The 22,166-nt window shown below is 23.5% G+C and overlaps 1 protein-coding gene across 1 annotated transcript in view; it reads left to right on the top strand.

Annotated features, from left to right (window-relative positions):
• Nucleotides 1–22,166, top strand: part of LOC127291428 (putative metabolite transport protein HI_1104) — a 37,662-nt gene that overhangs the window by 1,233 nt on the left and 14,263 nt on the right. The gene's annotated exons all lie outside the window — the stretch shown is intronic.

Genomic DNA, 22,166 nt, shown 5'->3' with positions numbered 1-22,166 from the left:
TTACTTAAAAAAAATTCCTGATTTTTTTTGACCTGCATTTATATATATATATATTTTTTTTTAATATTTGAAAATTTATGTAAGACTCATTAATTAATTTCTGGATTAACAAAATACCGAGAATTTATTAGCGGAAGCCGTAAAAGTTTTTATAGGTTAATTAATCAACTGAAGCACCATTGTCCATGTTGCAAAATGTATATGTAAAAGATATTATAAATTAATTTTGTTACATTTTGGATTGATAAATGAAGCAAACAATTATTGGTTATATAATTTTGTATCAAGTTATAAATAATAAATATATTCAAATTTACTTTTATTATTAATTTCTGAAATTATATAATTTTGAATCAACTTCCGGTAAATATATATATATACATATATACATATTCATAATTATGTATACATGTATAAAGTTCTCAATTATTTTATGAATAATGATTTATTAAATTTGTTAATTAAATTTATTTTTACAATTTTTTAAAGAATCAAATTTTTTTGTTTTTTATTTAATTTTTAGTACACTGAAATAAATTTATTTAATACAAATAAATATTTATTTGATAATAGTAAATTAGGGTCAGTTGGGGTAAATGGGGACAAGAGGTTTTGGAGCTTAATTTGCAGTTTTAAAATGAAGTTCAACGTCAATATTTTAACCTCAGATCACCTGCAAGAGGTTTTGAGTATTGCCAAGCTTTTATCTTGACAATTGGCAGCAAGATAAAAAAAAGTTTTCGCTCAATGCATAAAAACTTGAAAATCAAAGTCAAATTGTTTCAGTATTTTGTCTCGCATTTGAAAAAAAAAACAGACTTAAAAATCATACCAAATTTTTTTCTTATTCCTTACGACTCCTATAACAGAAATTCACTTGAATTTTTGATTTTTGTCAATTTGGTTAATAATGACAAGCTGTCCCCATTTACCCTGAGTATTCAAATTTTTGGGGTAAATGGGGACAGCTTGTCATTATTAACCAAATTAACAAAAATCAAAAATTCAAGTGAATTTCTGTTATGGGAGTCGTAAGGAATAAGAAAAAAATTTGGTATGATTTTTAAGTCTGGTTTTTTCAAATGCGAGACAAAATACTGAAATGAAAAAAAAAATAAAAAAATTTCAATTGGTTCAACTATTATATATCTACTACAAATTTTTTTAAAAGTTTTTTCATCCCTTAATACAGTAATATACTTGAGGAAACTTTTTTCTTAAAACTTTCTTAGAAATTGTGCTGTCCTCATTTACCCCAAATTTTATGAAATTTTCTAAATTTTGGGGTAAATGGGGACAGTCAGTTTCATGCGTTAAAAGCTTATCTAAATTTTTTTCTGCTGCATAAAATTAATCCTGGGAACGTAAATAACAACTTAAAAAAATATAAACCCGCAAATATTACCTTTTAAAGAAAGAAACTTACGTGATTTGTGAAAAATAGCGATTTTGTCCCCATTTACCCCAACTGACCCTAATTGATTATTTAAATAAAATAAATTTTTTTTTTCAGTGTAATTATTATTTTAATTTTAATATCATTTTTTTAACTTTACTTAATGCTCATTTTTCATATTTTACTAATTTTTTTTTATAATAAACTGTTATTATTTAGAAAAAATATTTATTAATACAAAAATTTCCTATAATAAATTGCTGAATAATCATATATGTATACAAATGCGCACAGTATGGAGAATTTTTTTTTTCTATACTAAAATCGAGAAAGAGATTATTGTTGATTGTTCAGATTTTCAATTTATTTATCTGATTATATATCCCTCTGTATCATGTGAAATAATTACACGTCGTGTCGGTGCAAAATCAATGACTCGTATGGGACGTGAGTACTCAGATATTGTACTCGCATTGTCAAGAGTATTTACTCCTTATTTTTTCTTTTTAAATTTATAGTCTTGTCATTTTATTGCTACTATGATCTTACAATAATTTACAATCTCTTTGATTCCGTGAGAGATTTATTTTGATAAGACTCTCGTTTGCCTTGTGAATCACAAAAATTCAATTGCAAATTATATATATACATATATTTATTTTGAAATGAACGAACGTTTTTTAACTCCCTTCCTCCCTTTTTTATTTTATCACTTAATATATATATATACTAAACAAAATTGTGCGTGAAACAAATTACACTTTTTTATAAAAATATTTTTATTTATTTATCATATTTTATTTTTATTCTTTATATATTTTATTTTTATTTATATACCATAATACCAAGGTTAAATATATTTTTAATGTAAAAAAATTTAATATTCAAGTTTTTATATTAAACTGAAAAAATATTATATTTATTAAAAATCGTTTATCGGCTTAAAGAGTGAAAATAAATCATAAACTGTCATTCAGAGGGCCAAAAATATATTTGATGCGTCACGATGTGTCAAAATTATAATAAATTTCAAAAGACATATTTTAATTAGATATTGAGTTTGGTCCTTGACATTGTTTAGTAACAAATTTAATTTTTTTTGTAATTTTAGTTTTAGTTAAATGAAATATTAATTTATAAATTATAATTCATTCTTCATAGTACACACTTTCAAAATACAGATATGCTTTCACAATATTTGTTCTCCTCTAGACAAAAAAAAAATAACAATTTTTTTTTATATTAAACCACTAAAGAAAATTTAATACTTGAAAATTGAGACAACATTGAGACTGCTCTTATGGTTTTTAAGAAATAAGTTACATATTATGTTGTAATGAATTCAACGTGAAAAATTAATTTCTGTGTTTACAAACAAAAAGAGACGCACTTATATTCGTAAAAATTTTAATTTCTTTTTTATGCAAATTAGAGAAACAAATTGTCATGGTGAAACTTGTCCCCGTACAATTTATAAAATTAGAAATGATGTTTTTACTAAAATACATAGTAATTAGTTTATTTAATATTGTCATTTTCTTATTGTTTAAGGGGTTTCCTAAATTTTTTTGCCCTAAAATAGAAGGTTTTTAAAAGATCGTGTACTCATAAGTTTTAAAATATAATTGATCAAAAGTTTTTACATGTTACTATATACGTCAAGAACTATTTAAAAAAAAATTGCGATCTTAAAAAATATTATTATGCTCCTTCTACAGAGGTCGCTATGTACACTGGTCAAAATCAAGGTCCTTTACGGTAACCACTGTAGCTCATCGCAGAATCATCTAAAATAAAAAAATCAAACGTGATTTTGAAGTTTAAGACCTAATACAGGTCCTAAACCTCGAGATATTAAAAAAAAATCAAAAATTAAAAAAATGGCAAGCTTTCGAACCCAAAAAACTGAAAAAACACCATTTTTTTGACAATCAATCACTCACAAAAACCTGATTATTGAATATTTTAAATATATTAGAGGTTTAGGACCTGCAAAAACTTCCACTGAATCGAATGCAACTTGAATTTTTGAAATCGGTCAAACGGTTTTTGAGTTCTACTGGTTACCATTTTTAAATATAGTGTTTTGAGAAAAAACCGTTTAAAGTTTTGATATCAAAAGGTTATAATGAGTCAAGCAGAAGTAACTAAATCAGCTTGAAAATTCTTACTCAGGGGTTTTTGGAGTCGCTGATTACGAATATGATGTCAGATTTTAAAAATTCAAAATGGCGGATCCAATATGGTGGACGAAAATTTTAAAACTAATCGGATTTGCTCGAAAATGATGAAATGATATGAATATGATGAATTGTCCTTACTGGGTCCATGACCATGTCGGGTTTATTATCAGCAAATCAAAAAACCTTTTTTATATTTGAATTTTCGAATTCTGTCATCATATTCGTAATCAGCGACCCCATAAACCCTTTGAGTAAGAATTTTGAGCCAATCCAAGCATTTTTTAAATTTGTCCGCCATCTTGGATCCGCCATTTTGAGTTACCCCCAAGTAGTAAATTTCAATCAAATCCAAGCATTTTTTAAAAACTCGTCCGCCATATTGGATCCGCCATTTTGAAATTTGAAAAATGGACACCGGATTCGTAATCAGCGACCCCATAAACCCCCGAGTAGGACATTTCGAGCCAATCTAAACACTTTTTAAAAAACTTGTCAGCCATATTGGATCCGCCATTTTGAATTTTTAAAATCTGACATTAAATTCGTAATCAGAGACCCCAATAACCCCCGAGTAACGAATTTCAAGCAAATCCATTCGCTCGGTTTATCGTGGGCACAAAAGGGTTAATTATACGATCTGTAGACGCATATATATATGTATTTTGTTAAATAACTTAAGATTATGAGCGAATTACGATCTAATGATTTAACCACACATTCTTAACATACTTTCCTATCAAAAAATGAAAAAAAAAATTCGATTTTTTTGACCAAAAAAATTTAGGAAACCCCTTAAGTTAGTAGAATTAAATAATTTATGGTGTCGGTTGAAAAAAAAGTGTTTATCATTTTTTCGATGTTCTTGTCTCTAATTTTGTGCGTCATGGTGAAGTCTTTTAATAGAACTGAATTATTTCATAAAAACCAAAACTTTGTTATACTTTAGCAGAAGTAATAATTAACTTTGTAGTCCTTTCGTTTATAAAAATTTTCAAAGTGACGGAAACAAATTTTTTTCTATATAGAAACATGTTATATGAGATCCTGATCAATGGTCCGGATGTATGTGTGTGTGTGGATCCTTTTTTTGTTTAGACGATAACTTTAACAGGTTTTAATGGATTTAGATAAAATTTGGTAGGCTCATTTATCATATTAATATGTCAAATCTGACCAAAGGATTTTAAAAAATACTCAAAAAAAAAAAATTTTATCGTCTTTTTTCCAAAAATTTTTTTTTAATCGAAATTATTTTTAAATAGAAAAATTTAAGGTTATATATATAATAAAATCGTTTTCTTTACGACAAGACAAATCGATTGGTATATATAAAGTATAGTTTCAATTTAAATTTAAAGAATTAATGAAAGTTTAAAAATCTAAAATTCACATTTTGACAATAAAATTTTGTGATTTTTTAAATTGAAGTTTATATATATGAAATAATTGTATTCCTTGCATGAAAACGAATCGATTGGTATATATAAAGTAATACATTTGAGATAAATTTAATAAAATAATGAAAGTTAAAAAAAATTCTCATTTTAGCTGAAAAATGTTGTATTTATTTAAATTCAAGTTTCAATATAATTGAAAAATCAATTGTATAACTCCAGAATGATCATGGATCCTATTTACCTACCTCGTTATCATTTAAATCAAATTTATAAAAGTATCAACCCTAATTTCGATCTTTTTTTCTGTAACATTTCCTCTTTCCTTAAAATGGTTGATCAATATGTTTTGAGTTTGAGGTGAGAAAGAATGTGTGCATTTTTAGAAACTATTTGTTGCTTAATTTTTCAATTATATTTTATATTAAGTGTAACCCACTAATGGCTCTTGTAGACCGCGGGTTCACCATTGTATTAAATAAATAAATAAATAAATAAAATAATTCTGTTCCTTGCATTGAAACAAACCGATATAATTGTAAATAATTATAAATTATATATTATTTTTCATTAATTTTTAGAAATTTCAGCTAAAATGTGAATTTTTGATTTTTTAACTTCCATTAATTCTTTAAATTTAACTCAAATATATAGGGGGCATCTATGGGAAAATTTCATTAAAAATTTTTTTTTGTCCGAAACATTTTTTTTCGAAATCTATATGAAAAATAAGGAAATACGTATTTTTTTATTTTTTTATTTGATGAAAATGAAGGAAGTTATGATTTTTTGAAATTTAACGTCAACGAAGAAAGTGTGTTTTTGGAACATTTTTTAATCTATTTAATCTAGTATTTTTGTCCAATTTTAGTTAAATAACAATAAAAAATGTAATATTTTACAAACAAATAAAGTTATGGTAATTCTGAACTTACCAATTGAAAGTTAAGGTAATTCCGCATCCAACGAGCCGTATATGAAGTATTTTGGATAAGTACACCCTAAAAAAAGTAATTTTCAATCTAGAGGATTCCTCTAAAATAAATGCATATTTTCCTCTTAATTTTGGTATCAAAATTATTATTCTTCATTTAAGAGGATTTTCCTCTTAAATTAAATGTCCATCCAAACCTCGTAAAATTGTTTTTAATGTCAAAGCCATCAATAAAATATTTATATTTTCAATCAAATAATAAAATCTTTGCAGAAAATACATTTTTAAATTAAAATTAAGTAAAATTATAATAGTTCACTTCAATATAATAATAAAAATTGATTTTTAATATAACATTAACAATGTCATGTTTTTGGTTAATTATCAACATTTTATATTGATAATTAAAATACAAAAAATAAGTTTTCATCAATCAGTTGTAATGATCAAAGAGATTTTCAGCGCAAAAATAATTTTAAAACATGATGATATGTTTAAAAGTTAACATTTTTTATAGGACAGAAAAAAATTTCATATATGAAATTATTTAACGTTTTAAAACTTTTTTAAAAAAATAAATAAAAAGATTTAAAAAATTCGAAAGATTCAAAAATAGGGTTATAGTATTTCTATTTACCTGAGTAGTAAAATTTCACAAAAAATATCCAAATTTTTTTAAATCTAAAAATAGCGTTAAAAATATTCATTTAATTTGAATTTAACTATATTTTCTGTATTTTTAATAAAGCAAATCTATTTTTTTGTCCTTTTTGTTGACATTTTACCAGAAATATTAAAACTGAAAGGTTAAAAACAACTTCACAACTATCATATCCAGGGAAAGGGATCAAACGATTACATTATTTTTTTCCGTTTCCTTTTTTTAAATCTTCTAAATTTAAAACAGAAAATCTTAATTAAAGAAGAAAATACAAAAGGAATCCTTTTGTCATTCTTCCATTAAAATGAAGAATAAAAATATTCTACATTTCAATTGAATAATCTTGTTTTAAGAGGAAATATTTAGAGGATATTAGAAGAGGAATTTTCCTCTGAATATAAGATTACTTTTTTTTGGGTGTAGATTGTTAATAAACAATTGCAATGTTAACTAATTGTTTATTAACAAATCTACTTATCCAAAATACTTCATATAGGGCTCGTTGGATGCGGAATTACGTTAACTTTCAATTACTAACTTCCGAATTACGGTAACTTTATTCGTTTGTAAAATATTTCATTTGTTATAAACATTAATTAATTAATTAATATCTCAAAAACTTTAAAAGATCCCACTCTAAAAATTACATGATTTGTAGGAAATTAGTCAAGCTTTCCATTGAGATAGTTAAAAATAATTTTAAAAAATCCGATTTTGAGATAAACGTAAATTAACATTTTGACCTTGAATTTCAAGGTCAAATTCTATTTAAAAAAATTTTATTAACAGCATGTAGCTCGTCAAAAAAGCTTTAAAAATCATTATATATATGTTAACTTTTATGCATTTTACTTATAAATATTGTACATTGAAAAAAAATTTTTTTTTTCAAAAGTCAAAAATTAAAAACGTTGTAATTCAAAAACTATTTTATTAAATTCAATAATAATTGATTTTTAGACTTTCACCAACAATAACAACATTTTAGAAAAGTATGGATTAAATTCGAGAACTTTTAATTTTTTGTTCGGACATTTCAGGAATTTTGCCTTATATATGAAATTTGTTCATTTTTTTTCAAATTTTTCAAATATGTGCTCAAAAATAACGTACCTATAACAGAAGCAACAAAAAAGTTGAAATTAAACTTATAAAATGAGTTGTCTCAAAAGAGACACTTTCGATTTTTAATTTTTTTTTTGCATTACAATCTCTGATGATTGAAGAATTTTTTCCCCTATCTGCGAAAGTGGCACTTTTATTTTTTAAATTACTATATACAATTTTTAAGCTTGACGCAACGATTTTTAGTATGTTTTTATGAAAATTAAAAAAAAACAAATGAATGTTAATGGAAAAAGGATATATTTGTAGAAAAAATGCTTAAATTCTGTGAGCCGTACTAAAAAAATTATAAATAGTAATTTAAGAACTAAAAATACCACTTTCACAGATAGGGGAAAAAATTCTTCAGTCATCAGAGATGATGCAAAAAAAAAAAAATTAAAAATCGCAAGTGTCTCTTTTGAGAAAACTCACTTTATAAGTTTAATTTCAACTTTTTTGTTGCTTCTGTTATAGGTACGTTATTTTTGAGCACATATTTGAAAAATTTGAGAAAAAATGAACAAATTTCATATATAGCATAATTTTTAATTTATTAGTACAATAGATTAAAAAATGTTCCAAAAACAGACTTTCTTCGTTGACGTTAAATTTCAAAAAATCATAACTTCCTTCATTTTCATCAAATAAAAAAATAAAAAAATACGTATTTCCTTATTTTTCATATATTTATATATATTTTCGTAACTGCTGAACCTCAACGAAAAAGAAAATCTCCGCGAACGACAAAATCTGGACGAATAACAAAAAATAAGTAAACAATTAAATCTCAACGAAAAACATAAACTGAATATATATAAGAAAATAATAATTATATTATCAGTATTATTATTTTAAAGTATTAATTGTAATAGATATGTTATAAAATAAAAAAAAAACAAATTAAAAACTAACTTTAAAAAAACACTCCTACTTAAATTAGCAAAATTCGGATTGTACGTCGCGCGCTCAACTTGCACGCAGAGTTTAAAAATTCATTTTCACCCATTAAACTCATCAGGCCCACTCCAAAACTTTGTGCAAACGTTTTCTATTATTTTCAGGTATCTACACGGAGAGAAATCTGGTGCGATTTACGCATGAGCATGTCCTTAGGAATATAGTAACAGACGCTTTCAAGCAAAAATCCTAAGTGAGCGAGGTATTATTGTATGAGTCTCACCTGATATTCAGATGGAATCTTATAGTTTTTGCTTGGAAGTGTCCATGCTATTTGTTTATAAAAAAATATTATTTTTTTAATAAAAATTCAGAAATAATTTTTTTTTTGACATTATTAAAAAGTCGACAAAAAATCGAAACTTTTTTCTCTTAATGAAATTTTTCTAAATTCAATAGTTTTCAAGTTGTAGGTCGTTGAAAATAGGTCTACTTTTCAAAAACCAAAATTTTGAAAATTCATAACTCAAAAATTTGGGCACCAAAAAACCACTAAAATCTGACGTGGAATCACCCATATATATATAGAAAATATTTCGTGCAATTATTTAGTTATTTTACATATGAAAACTCAAAGTTCTTTATAATAAAAATTTTTTATAATTAATTAAAAAAAAAAATGTAATATCACATCACTTTGCGTAGCTACATACCAAATAAATTAAATAATAATGAGTTTTTATTATAGTTGAAAAATAATAATCTGGAATTTAGTCTAATATAAAATACCTTACAGAAAAAAAGTGAAATCTGAATGAGATTGCAACATGGAAAAATTTATAAATAAATATATCAATTAGAGTTAATTTTATGCTAAATGTCGAAGTCATGAAACGATGTTGATCTAGAATATTGACACTTTTAATGTATTAACATATCAGTCAAATTGCATTCCACATGCGAATTATTTTTACATATAAATACTGACCATAAAAAAAGTTATATTCATTTCTCCATAAAATTCTTCAAGTAATTCAGTATCGTATATAGAAATAATGATGCCTATAGGAAAAATCATCATTATAATTATGCCTAGAGTTATAAAAAAATATTTCCTAATAATCATACACATATCAGACAAATAGTTTGGTTTTTGGTACATTTATTTAGTTGATTCAACCAACATTTGGTTGTTTCATATAAATTTTTTTTTTTTTTTTTTTTAGTGAAAATACACCAAAAAGAGAAATTATGTATTTGTCTCAAAGCTAAATAAATATTTATTTTTTTAAAATAAATTTCATTTATAGTTTAAATAAAAATTTTATTTGTGCTAAATTAAATTTTTTATTTGAAACAAATAAAAAGTTATTAGGTCCTGAGGCAAATATATTTTTATTTGTTTCTAATAAATACAAATCAAATATTTCTTTGTGTGTATGAATTTTCAGTGTTTCAAATTTATAATATAATATTGAACCAAAATTCCATTTCCAAAGAATTTTTATTTAATGAAAATTATTATAAAATGAAATTTCCTACTTAATCAAATATTCATATAACAGAAATTTTAATTAAATAAATTCTCATCATTTAACGTTATGTGAATTTATCAGAATTTAATAAAATTTTCATGAAAAATCATTTTTATTTATATATGAATTTTCAATTGGCATTATTTTTTCTTAAAATTGAAGTTTTAAATTATTATCAAAAACAATACTGTAATATTGTTTATTGTGAAAATTCGTTTAAATTAAAATTGGATACAAATTACGATATAATTTAAAATTAATTCAATTTAGGTATAAAATCCAAAATTGATTGAAACTAATTTTTATTACATATATTAGTTTGCGTTAAAAATATAGTCAAAAACCATTTTCTGACCATCCTCCTTAAAAAAAGGTGTATATCTAATATAAAAAATTATAATTAAAATTTGGCAAAAAAAAAAAAAAAACGTACGACAAAGATAAAGTAACTGTTTTCTATAAATTATATAGTACATATTTAAAAGATTGTAGGACAGAAGTTCCAATTCAAAAGTTCCAATTCAAATGTTCCAATTTAAAAGTTCCAATAAAAAAAAATTCCAACAGACAAAACTTCCAATAGACAAAAGTTCCAATAGACAAAAGTTCCAATAGACAAAAGTTCCAATAGACAAAAGTTCCAATAAAAAAAATTTCCAATGAGAAAAGATTCAAATAGACAAAAATTCCAATTTAATAAAAATCTATTATTGTAAAAACGATAAAAGGGTGATATGAAATTAATAACTGATTACAATATAATGTTATGGCCTACAAGTCTAAGATATTTTAAAACATCTTCACTTTCCGTGAAACACTTTCAACAAATATGTCAAAATAAGCAGAAACATTCTCTGTAGGCACAAATGCAAGGGCGCACATCATATGGCATTCGTTCCTCAGGCTTCTATCATTATCGTCGTTGTATAGTTCTTGGAGACCCTCCGCTTGAATCCGTCGAAAAATGCTTTGACGCATGTGGAAAAAACAAGCTTGTACACTGTCTTCGCCAATATGCAGTTTTATTGAATTAATTATTGCTAATTCGAAGTCGGTCATAACCTTGATGTTAGTCAAATCCATTGTGAATCCAAGAGTTGATGCTTTTTGTATTACAATTTCAAAAACTTTAGAATAACTAGCCTCTTCTTTATTTTGCAGAAGTGCATAAACGTATGGTAACGCAAAGATTTGTTCTTTGTCATTAATAATTTGTGTAACGGAACCTAAAATCGCAAAAACCTAAAAAAAAAATAAAATTACAAGTTATTTTTACAACTTACTAAAAACATATGTCTCTTTGTATTTTACGTGCTGCAGTATACCTGAGTAAATATTTCTGGAGAGATCTTAAACGTCCCGTCAACAAACCACATTTCCGATGACATTAAAAGCCTTAAATTTTCGTGCGTTGAAAATATAATGACTCTGCTGGAAGAATCACAATCACTTTCACCTTCGAAAGAATCGTATAATAAAAAAGGCTGCGACGCTCCAGTAACGCGATATGTTTCCGGAATTTCTAGCAAATCTTCAATTTTTCTAGGATTAGCAGGCAAACCCTTCATACGCTGACGTTGAAGAGCTTTTCTTAAATTATCTCTATCAGGCAATCGAGAAAGAACACCTTCAGAAACATTTTGTACTGTTCGAACAATTTTAATTGGTGCTGTCTCAGGATGTTCGATGGCCTGCCTCTTTAACCCACCAACGATTTTTAAGGCTTCGATTTCTTCTCTGTCAGGAGCGTGACCGACATGTTTCGACTTATCAGGACCTTTTCGAACAACGACTGCGCCAGTAATATTATAGTTGCCCAAAATTATAGCCCTAGCTGGACATTCTTCTTTTCTCTTACAGCGATAATATACTACACCATTGCCCGGAGAATGTCGTATGTACAGATAGCCTTCAATATCTAAGTACCTAGTCGTTCCAGAGATAAAAACCTCTCCCATAATTAAAGAATATATTTTGTAATAAAAATTGTAAATATTCACAAAAATTTGTCCGCACGTCAGGTTAAGATGTGAAACGTCAAATGAATAAAAAAAACATAGCTGTGTAAGCAAAATAGTGGAACACTGTGAATGTAGCTTGAGAAAGTTTTTGGAAAACAAATGTTAGATAATTTTGAATGAAAAATATAGTTTTAGAACATTTTGTGTTTGGAACAATAAAGTCTTGGAACATTTTGTGTTTGGAACAATAAAGTCTTGGAACATTTAGTGTTTGGAAAAAAGAACTTTTGGAACTTTTTTTTATTGGAACTTTTAAATTGGAACTTCTGTCCTCCAACCATTTAAAATGCTAAAAATCTTGATAGATTATTTAAACCTGTATTACGTGTATTTGATTTTTTTTGAATGGTAATCAATATTACTTGGTGAGGGGGCTTGTTTACCCATAACTAATCACAATATCTGGATTTTAACGTAATATTATTTGTTAACAGTTATAAACCATTTCATCATCATCATCATCATCATCATCATCATTTTTTATTTAAAAAACGAACTGTAATTTTTATTAACATTCATAGTTAGTTTGCAGTAGTGCAATTTTTTTTATTTTTTTTATTCAAATTGAATTCAATTTTACTGCTTCTTTTTTTTAATTTCATATATATTCATTTGTAAGATGTACAGTATGCATACATACATATATATGCATTTATTTCCGTAATGAAGCAATCACTCATGCAAATCAACGAATCATGTGCAAATTTTTTTTTTTTTTTTTTTTTTTTTTTTTTTTTTTTTAAGAACTGACGCGATGTAAAATTTTTTTTAAAATACTTTTTACTATCTTTTTTAAAAAATATATATTTATTTTCTTTTTATTGTATATATAATTTTTCACTTTTTTCATGAGAATTTTTCTTTGTGGGCGTCTACCATATTCAACAGGATATATTTTATATCGTATATATAGAACCTTGACATTTACGTTTTACTAAATTTTTCTCATGTTCTAAGAGAAAAATAATTTTTTTTTTATTTGTCAACTAAATTGTAAATTATTAAGTATATTTTTTCTGTATAATTATTATATCTTCTTATATATATATATATCTATATAATTCTATATCTTCTATATTATTTCTTAATGAAAATATTAATTAAATTAATAATTAATTAATTAAATATTAAAATTAATATATTATCTCAAAGCTCTATAAATATTTATTTTGTTTCATTAAAAAATTGAAATATGTAAAAATTTGAAGATTTTGAAAAACTTAAAGACAGATAATAATAATTTAACTATGTATATACATTCTTTCAATATGGAATCAGAAGAAATTATATTGTATAATGGAGAATTCCAAAGTAGTTGGAATTTTTATATAAAGTTTATACTACCATAGAGATGTTAGATTAATTTGTTGACGACTTGAGTTATGTATATTAATTAATAACATGTAAAATTTTTTAAGCATGTGTAAGATAAATATACATGTATGTGTTATTTGCTCACAGTGACGCCTACGATATAGTTAATAGAATTATTTCTGTCTTTTTCAATGTTTCGTCAGGATTACGTTGACTTTATAACGATTGTCATTTTTATCAGTTGCATTATCCATTTTACATATACTCTAAACAAGTATTATAATTATTAGGCTAATATACTGAAAAATACAAGTTACACGTGATATAAAAAAAAATATATACCAGGACAAAAGATTTAAAATTTTCATATCAAAAAAATGTTGTTTTTACGCTTCGTTGATTTTCACGAGTGAAGGTTTTTTTTTTAGCGTACACAATATAATAAAATTTTAAAAGACTTTTTATTAACTTTAATAATAAACATATTATTTATTCATTAAATTTGTATACTATACTAATATTATTAAATAATTATATAAAATATTATTTATACTAATTTTTCATATTAATTAAAATTAAAATGGGTTTAAATTAAAAATTAATTCATTTTAATTGCATAAATTTATTTCTCTTTGAACTATACTAAAAAGACGCGTAATTAATTATATAGTTATATTTATTAAATCATTATTTATTTTTTAATAAAAATCATTTTCATTTTTTCAATATTAAATTGTATTTTTTATAATGAAATAAAAACAATATATTTTAAAATAAATTAAATGTCTTCAAGTTTGGCATTGAACTTGACATATTTCAATAGATTGCAAACAAATTAACTCATAAGAGTGTCGTTAAATTCGCACAAGTGCGTATTTGTTATCGTTCCAGGAATTCTTTTTTTTACGTTGAACATTAAATGCTTCCTTAAAGTCATACAAAAGTCATCAATTTCAAATATCTTTCTTTTTTTGCAAACTTTTATTCATATCTTTTGTAATAAACAATGTTTTAAGTATTTAAAAATACTCTTTCAATAATTCAAATTAGCTACCATTTTTTGCCACAGTGATAATTACAAACAAAAAAATAATAACAATATAATAATAATATTAATAATAATAATTATAATTATAATTAATTTAATAACAATATAATTAATGTTTCAAACTAACAATAAGTTTTGTATAAAAATCCTTTCTTCAACTGAAGAAAAAAGAATTAATTATCTTATCAATATGGATAACAAAAAAATTTCGAAAAATTCTAGTTTTAAAATTTTTTTTATCTAAATCATTTTACAGAATTTCTAATTGATAGAATTTTCATTTGTTCGAAATTTCGAATGACCGAACAAACAATCGACAGAAAAATTTCGGCGCGATTTTTATAATCAGCCAAACAAAAATTATCCATAAAATTGTGATTGGTTACTTTTAAAAATCGCGCCGAAATCTTTCTGTCGATTGTTTGTTCGGTCATTTGCAATTTCGGAAAAGGGTCAATCCATTATATTTCGACTGAAGTCGTCGTTGACTAATTTTTAAAAATTATAATACTTTGTAGGAATGATTTTGAAGTTATCAAGATCACGAAATGAAAAAAATTTTATTAAAATTTTAATTATTTATTGCAAAATATGAATTTAAAGTTTATGAGGTGCTGAAAACTGTCAATTTTTTAGCCATTAGAAAATATGCAAAAAAAAAACAGAATTTACCATAAAAATAAAAAAAAAATTGTTGTAATTTACTAAGAATGAATAAATTTATCATTATCAATTGATATAATTATTTAAATATGTGAAATAATATATAAAATATGATTTTCAAGTTCGCCTGTCAAATAACCTAAATTTGCAAATTTCATCTATTAAATGTGAGAAAGAGAAGTCATTAAATTGAAAAAAACCTTACCAAATATAAAGTACCTGTGACTAACTTTTAGTTTTTCTTAGCACTTTTTTCCTTTTTTCTTCATAAATGTGAAATAAAAAGCAATAAAAAAGGGCACTTTGCTTATTTTCACTATTTTCAAATGTAAATAACTTTCTTGGAGACACAGAAAAAACCTGAATTCAAATTGAGTATAGATTCTATACTCAATTTGATTCGCAACAAAAATGAAACTGGTTGTCTCATTTCGAGTTCTAAGGTAAAAGTATCAAAATGAAACAGGCAAGTTTCATTTTGAGAAAAAGAAAAATGGAAAAATATTGTGAAATAACGAATAATTTTGCACAAAAACATGAAATATAATAATTACAAAGAAGTAAATAACACGCTAGACTTAATATATTTGATTAAAAATTGCTTGTAATCGCGTAATAAAATAATAAAGGAAATATGTTTTTAGGTTAGAAAAATGAAAACATGTGTTTTGACAACAGGAACGGTACTGCCAACTTAAATAATAGCGGTAAATTTAAAAACTTATGAAATTAATTATTATCTACGTAAATAATAATAAATAATTTTTATTTAAAAACTTCTAAATATTCGTACTGGTCAAAATAATCTTTCTGGTGTTGTTGAAATATTAGAAACAATAATTGAAACACAAAATTACTCTGCTTATGATGCCAACTTAGAAATCTGAAATTCCAGCCAATATCATTTTGAATAACATGAAGTTTGTCCCATATTCATTTCGATACCCAAAAGAAAATGAGTTGCAACAAAAATGAGTCCAAGTTTTTTCTGTGAGAAAACTGAAAAATTACAAAACTTGGGCAATATCTAATTGATCACTAAATACACACACTAGAAAAAAATTCGCTTTGGTCCCGAAGATACTTTTTGAGATAATTAAGTTTAAACTTTTCACAATTTTTATCAGGTTAATACATGTAGTTTTTTAAGGACGAAGTTAGGTTTTATTGGTTAAACATTTTGAACTAACTTCAATTTTATAAAAATCACATGCATTAACCTGATAAAAATTGTGAAAAATTTAAACATAATTATCTCAAAAAGTATCTTCGGGACCAAAGCGAATTTTTTTCCAGTGTGTGTATTTAGTGATCAATTAGATATTGCCCAAGTTTTGTAATTTTTCAGTTTTCTCCAAGAAAGTTATTTACATTTGAAAATAGTGAAAATAAGCAAAGTGCCAATTTTTATTGCTTTTTATTTCACATTTATGAAGAAAAAAGAAAAAAAGTGCTAAAAAAAACTAAAAGTTAGTCACAGGTACTTTATATTTGGTAAGGTTTTTTTCAATTTAATGACTTCTCTTTCTCACATTTAATAGATGAAATTTGCAAATTTAGGTTATTTGACAGGCGAACTTGAAAATCATATTTTATATATTATTTCACATATTTAAATAATTATATCAATTGATAATGATAAATTTATTCATTCTTAGTAAATTACAACAATTTTTTTTTTATTTTTATGGTAAATTCTGTTTTTTTTTTGCATATTTTCTAATGGCTAAAAAATTGACAGTTTTCAGCACCTCATAAACTTTAAATTCATATTTTGCAATAAATAATTAAAATTTTAATAAAATTCTTTTCATTTCGTGATCTTGATAACTTCAAAATCATTCCTGCAAAGTATTATAATTTTTAAAAATTAGTCAGCGACGAGTTCATTCGAAATATAATGGATTGACCCAAAAATGAAACTTTCTAGCAATTAGAAATTCTGTTAAATGATTTTTCGGTTAAATATAAATTCTGTAGTAAGAAAAATCGATTATATCCAGTTCAAAAAACATTTTTCTAAATTAATTAACCATTTGTTTAAAATAAAAAAAATACGTTGTGTTTGAAAAAAAAATTTATGTGTATTAAACGGATAATTGTTATAAAAAATTATATCTAGTCCACAAAAAAAATAAACAATTCAATTAACAAATTAGCGGAAAAATTGCCGTTATTCCGGAGAATATATTATATATATATATATATATATATATATATATATATATATATATATATATATATATATATATATATATATATATATAAAGTAGTACTTGAAAGAAGATGTATAGCGGAATGACACGCGAGAAGCGGTACTTTTGAACAATCAGTTCTAATTACATTGAATGCATTCGTACAGTTGTCACAATCATTATGACAATAAGAATAGATTGAAATAACGATAAAAGGGCAAAGAAAAAGAAAAAAAATTAATGATACATGGATTCATTTCATAGGCCGGAGGTCAGACTATATGAAAATTGCATCTCGATTAGTCACTTTTCTATTGAAAATTTAATTTTTTTCTCACGTTTCTATATTTTTCCGATTTTTATATTTATTTATTTATTTTTTTTTTAATTCTTTTTCTCCCCCTAATTACACGAGTTCCATACAAGTTTAAATTGCGTTAGACATTGAAAGAGTTGTTGAAATAATAATGGAAAATTATTCTTAATTCTTAATAATTTAAAATCACACGTTTTAAGAACATTTAAAAAAAATAATAACGAAGAAGATATTTATTTAAAGTTTAATTTAAAAAAAAAACTGTTCAAGTTCGCTATATATATATATATATATTTTTTTTTTAATTTGCTAGTATAATAATACACAAATGTACCAAATTTCAGTTACCTAGGTCTAAAGGGTAGTAATTTTGTTATGATTCACTATAGTCAAAAATAATATTTGAAACTTGATAAATGTTACTTTCTTTGACAATATTAGTTTCTTTATTATTTTTTTAATGTTAAAAACAAATTTAAAAAAAAATTTCATCTCGAGAAAAAATAAATATTTGAATTTAATTAAAATACATACAATATTGGAAAAAAAAAGTTTCATGAATGTTCTATATTGTTTTTTTCATCGCATATATATTACAGATTAATCTTTATCAAGATCTTTTTATATGCAAGCATCATAGATTATATCAATGAAATTGATTTCAGTAAGATGAATTGTTGTTAATTATTTATAGTATTTGATTATATCTTAATGTGTGTGGTTAAAGAAACAGAACTTGATTTATAAAAAGTGTTATAGACGCAGATATATTTTTTATGCACACTTTTATAACACCCATTTATTAGAATTAGACAAAAAAAAGAACAAAAAAAAAAAAAAACGACTGCGGTATATTTTTTTTATTTAATTTGATTGAGGTATTAGAATGAATACAACACAATGAATCATTTTTCTTAATATATATTATAAATAAAACAGCACTGATATTGATCATAAATTAAAAGTATAATATCGATTATTGATTGTAAATTTAATAAATCTGAACAATAGTGAATATTATCAATTATAATTACTATCGATAAAATTACTATCAATTAAAATTAATATCGACTATAACCGATAAAATTACTATCGATTATAATTAATATTGATTAAAGTTTATAAAGTTACTATCGCTTGTAATCGCTATTTATTCTAATCGATAGTACTTTTATTGATTATAGTCGATATTAATTATAATTGATAGTAACTTTAATGATTTCAGTCGATATTTATTATAATCAATAGTAAATTTATCGATTATAGTCGAATTAATCATAATTGACAGTAATTTTATCGCCAATAGTCGATATTAATTAAAATAGATTATATACAATACATTATTATTACAATAGATTGTAATTAATATCAATTATAATCAATATTAATTATAATCTATTGTAATTAATATCGACTATTGGCGATAAAATTACTGTCAATTATAATTGATATCAAATATAATCGATAAAACTACTATCGATTATAATTAATATCGACTATAATTAATAAAAATCGATAAAGTTACTATCGATTGTAATTTATATCGACTACAATCGATAAAAGTACTATCGATTATAATTAATATCGACTACAAGAAATAAAGTTACTATCGATTATAATTAATATCGAATATAATTGATAAAAATCGATAAAGTTACTATCGATTATAATTAATAACGACTATAATTGATAAAGTTATTATCGATTATAATTAATATCGAATATAATTGATAAAAATCGATAGTTACTATCGACTGCAATTGATAAAGTTATTATCGATTATAATTAATATCGAATATAATTGATAAAAATCGATAATGTTACTATCGATTGTAATTAATATCGACTATAATCGATAAAGTTACTCCCGGTATACAGTTCGGTGAAAAACACATTAAAATGCGATTATCGAGTAAGAGGGGTGGGATACATTGAGCAATAATTTATTATCAAATAAATTTAACTTGTTACACGTTGCGGTGTTACATATACTGTAAGTTCATAATCAGCCCTCGTGTGACAAGTAATGGTATTAACATCATTATAATAATATTCCTGTTCCGTCTCACCGATTCTGGCTCAAGGTAGCCGAGTCGTGTGTGCGACATATCTTAGCTATCAAGTTTACATATACCTATATATATATATATATATATAATCACTTTTCTATTTCACTGCCGAAAGAAGTATCACGATAATTATATATACTTTTTTCAAAAATTACATAAATAAAAAAAAATTATATCAAACAAATTTTAAATTTGTGATTTTTTTTTATTACTAAAAGTAGCAAAATTAAACGCGCTCAAGCGCGTCAAATTGAGTATTTAATTATTTATTATAAAGAAATTAAAGATTAATATTATCAATAATAATTTAATTTATTAGAATATTATTACATATGAAATGATAATAATGAAAATTATATATTTACAGGCCTCGGATTATACGACTTTTTCCGACTTTTTTCAAAAATACGACTTTTATCGACTTATTTTAATAAAATGCGACATTTTTTTTTACATTTGAAAAAAAATGTAAATAAAATACATTTTTTTAGTATAAAATTTATATCTTCTTCAGATCTTCTTCAATTCAATTATTTAACAAATTTTGAACTAAAATGATTCTTCACTAAATTAATTATTTTTAATAATTTTAATGAAATACATCACAAATTCAATTATATCAAAATTATTTTTCAATTAAAATTTTTATGAAATTTAACAATTGTTTATAATTTAAAAAAAAATATCACAATAAAATTGAATTATTTTTTAAAAATTTCAATTCAAAATAAACTAAAATTCAATTATTACCCGAAATTTTAATTCAAAATCAATTAAAAATCCAATAATTATCCAAAATTTAATTATTTACCAAGTTTTCAATTTAAAATGAAATAAAATTCAATTATTTTCTAAAATTTCTATTCAAAATTAATTATCCAAATTTTCAATCAAATAAAATTTCATTATTCTCAAACATTTGAATTAAAAATTAATTGAATTTTTAATAATTTGAATTTAAAAGCATCTAAAATTTAATTATTTCTAAAATTTTCCATCGAAAATTTTTTTTTTTTGAAATTTAATAATTTCAATTATAACTCTAAGGAAATTCAATTATTTTTAACTATTTTAATAATATTCTTTGAAAATTCAACTATCTGAAACCATTTTTCAATTAAAAATGATTTTCAAATTATTGTATTTTGTCCGCATTTCTAATAAATTTTTAGTAAAATTATCTAAAATTTTAATTACAAAACACTTAAAGTTTCAATTAATTTCAAAAATCTCAATTTTAAATCTTTGAAAATTCAATTCAATTTAAAAAATGTTTTCCAAAAATTGTTTGATAAATTATTTTTAGTTCTGTAAAATTTAATAATTGTTTGAAAATTAACAATATCTTTTAAAATTTAATTATTTCTAAAAATTTCAACTTTTACCCTTCGAAAAGGATTATTATTAAAAAAAAATTTTTATTTAAAAATCTGTAAAATATTTTTTGTTAAAATAAAAAACAAATCCACTTTTTTTTGGAATATAAATCGACTAAAACGACTTTTTGTGTCTTTAAGTTGATTCGAGGCTTGTGTTTTTATAATTAATATTTAATAGGTATTCGTTTGCCCCTGGTACCTTAAAAATCAATTTTTAAAAATTAATTTTTTTCAAATTACTATCTTGTACGAAATTTCCTGGCGCATCTTTTTTCTGATCATAAATTTTTTGTATTTGTATACAATTTTTGAATGAATATACAACTTTAAAGAAAAATTTCGTTGATAAACGTTGTGTACTTTAGCTTCGTGAATTGAATTTTCGAATTTGGAATTTTAAAGAAACTTATTCCAAAATTTGGAAACACAATTATACAACTTTGGCAAAAATTAGAAAAAGAATTGTCAAAATTTGACATGTTATAAGATTACTATTCAAAAAAACACGTGAAATCAGAAAAGGCCAATTTCAAGTTAGGACAGAAGGACAGACCAAGCATTTTATTATTATATAATTATAATGATGATAGTAAAAATTGAAAATATGTATAAAAATAAAAAAGACAATAATTTTATGGTGTGTGAAAATTTTTTATTTCACACCATGAAAAATATTAATGCTTTGATGATAAAAGCCTCAAATTTCAAAAGATATTTTTTTTAATTAATAAAATTCATAATAATATGATGAAAATTGGATCAATATATATATATATATAATAACGTAATTAGATTTTTCACTTAAGAGAATATCCGAATTAATTAACTGGCTTGAAGTCGCGTATGATTTTGACAAGTTCAAGTAATTTCCTATTCAATTTAATATTGAGCTTGATTCATAATCAAGACTTATTTATAAAATAATTAATTATCAGAATTTTCCTTTCTATCAATTTCGCGATTAATTTCCTTTAAAATAGATTTTAAACCAAAAAATAATTTTCCAAAAAAAAAAAAAAAAAAAAAAAGGAAAAAACTGAATCTAATAAAAATG

Source organism: Leptopilina boulardi, unplaced genomic scaffold, assembly GCF_019393585.1.
Source record: "Leptopilina boulardi isolate dan_hultmark-lab unplaced genomic scaffold, ZJU_Lbou_2.1 LbouV2_137, whole genome shotgun sequence".
Taxonomy (NCBI): domain Eukaryota; kingdom Metazoa; phylum Arthropoda; class Insecta; order Hymenoptera; family Figitidae; genus Leptopilina; species Leptopilina boulardi.
The sequence above is the reverse complement of the archived record's forward strand: the minus strand, read 5'-3'. Positions and strand labels throughout refer to the sequence as shown.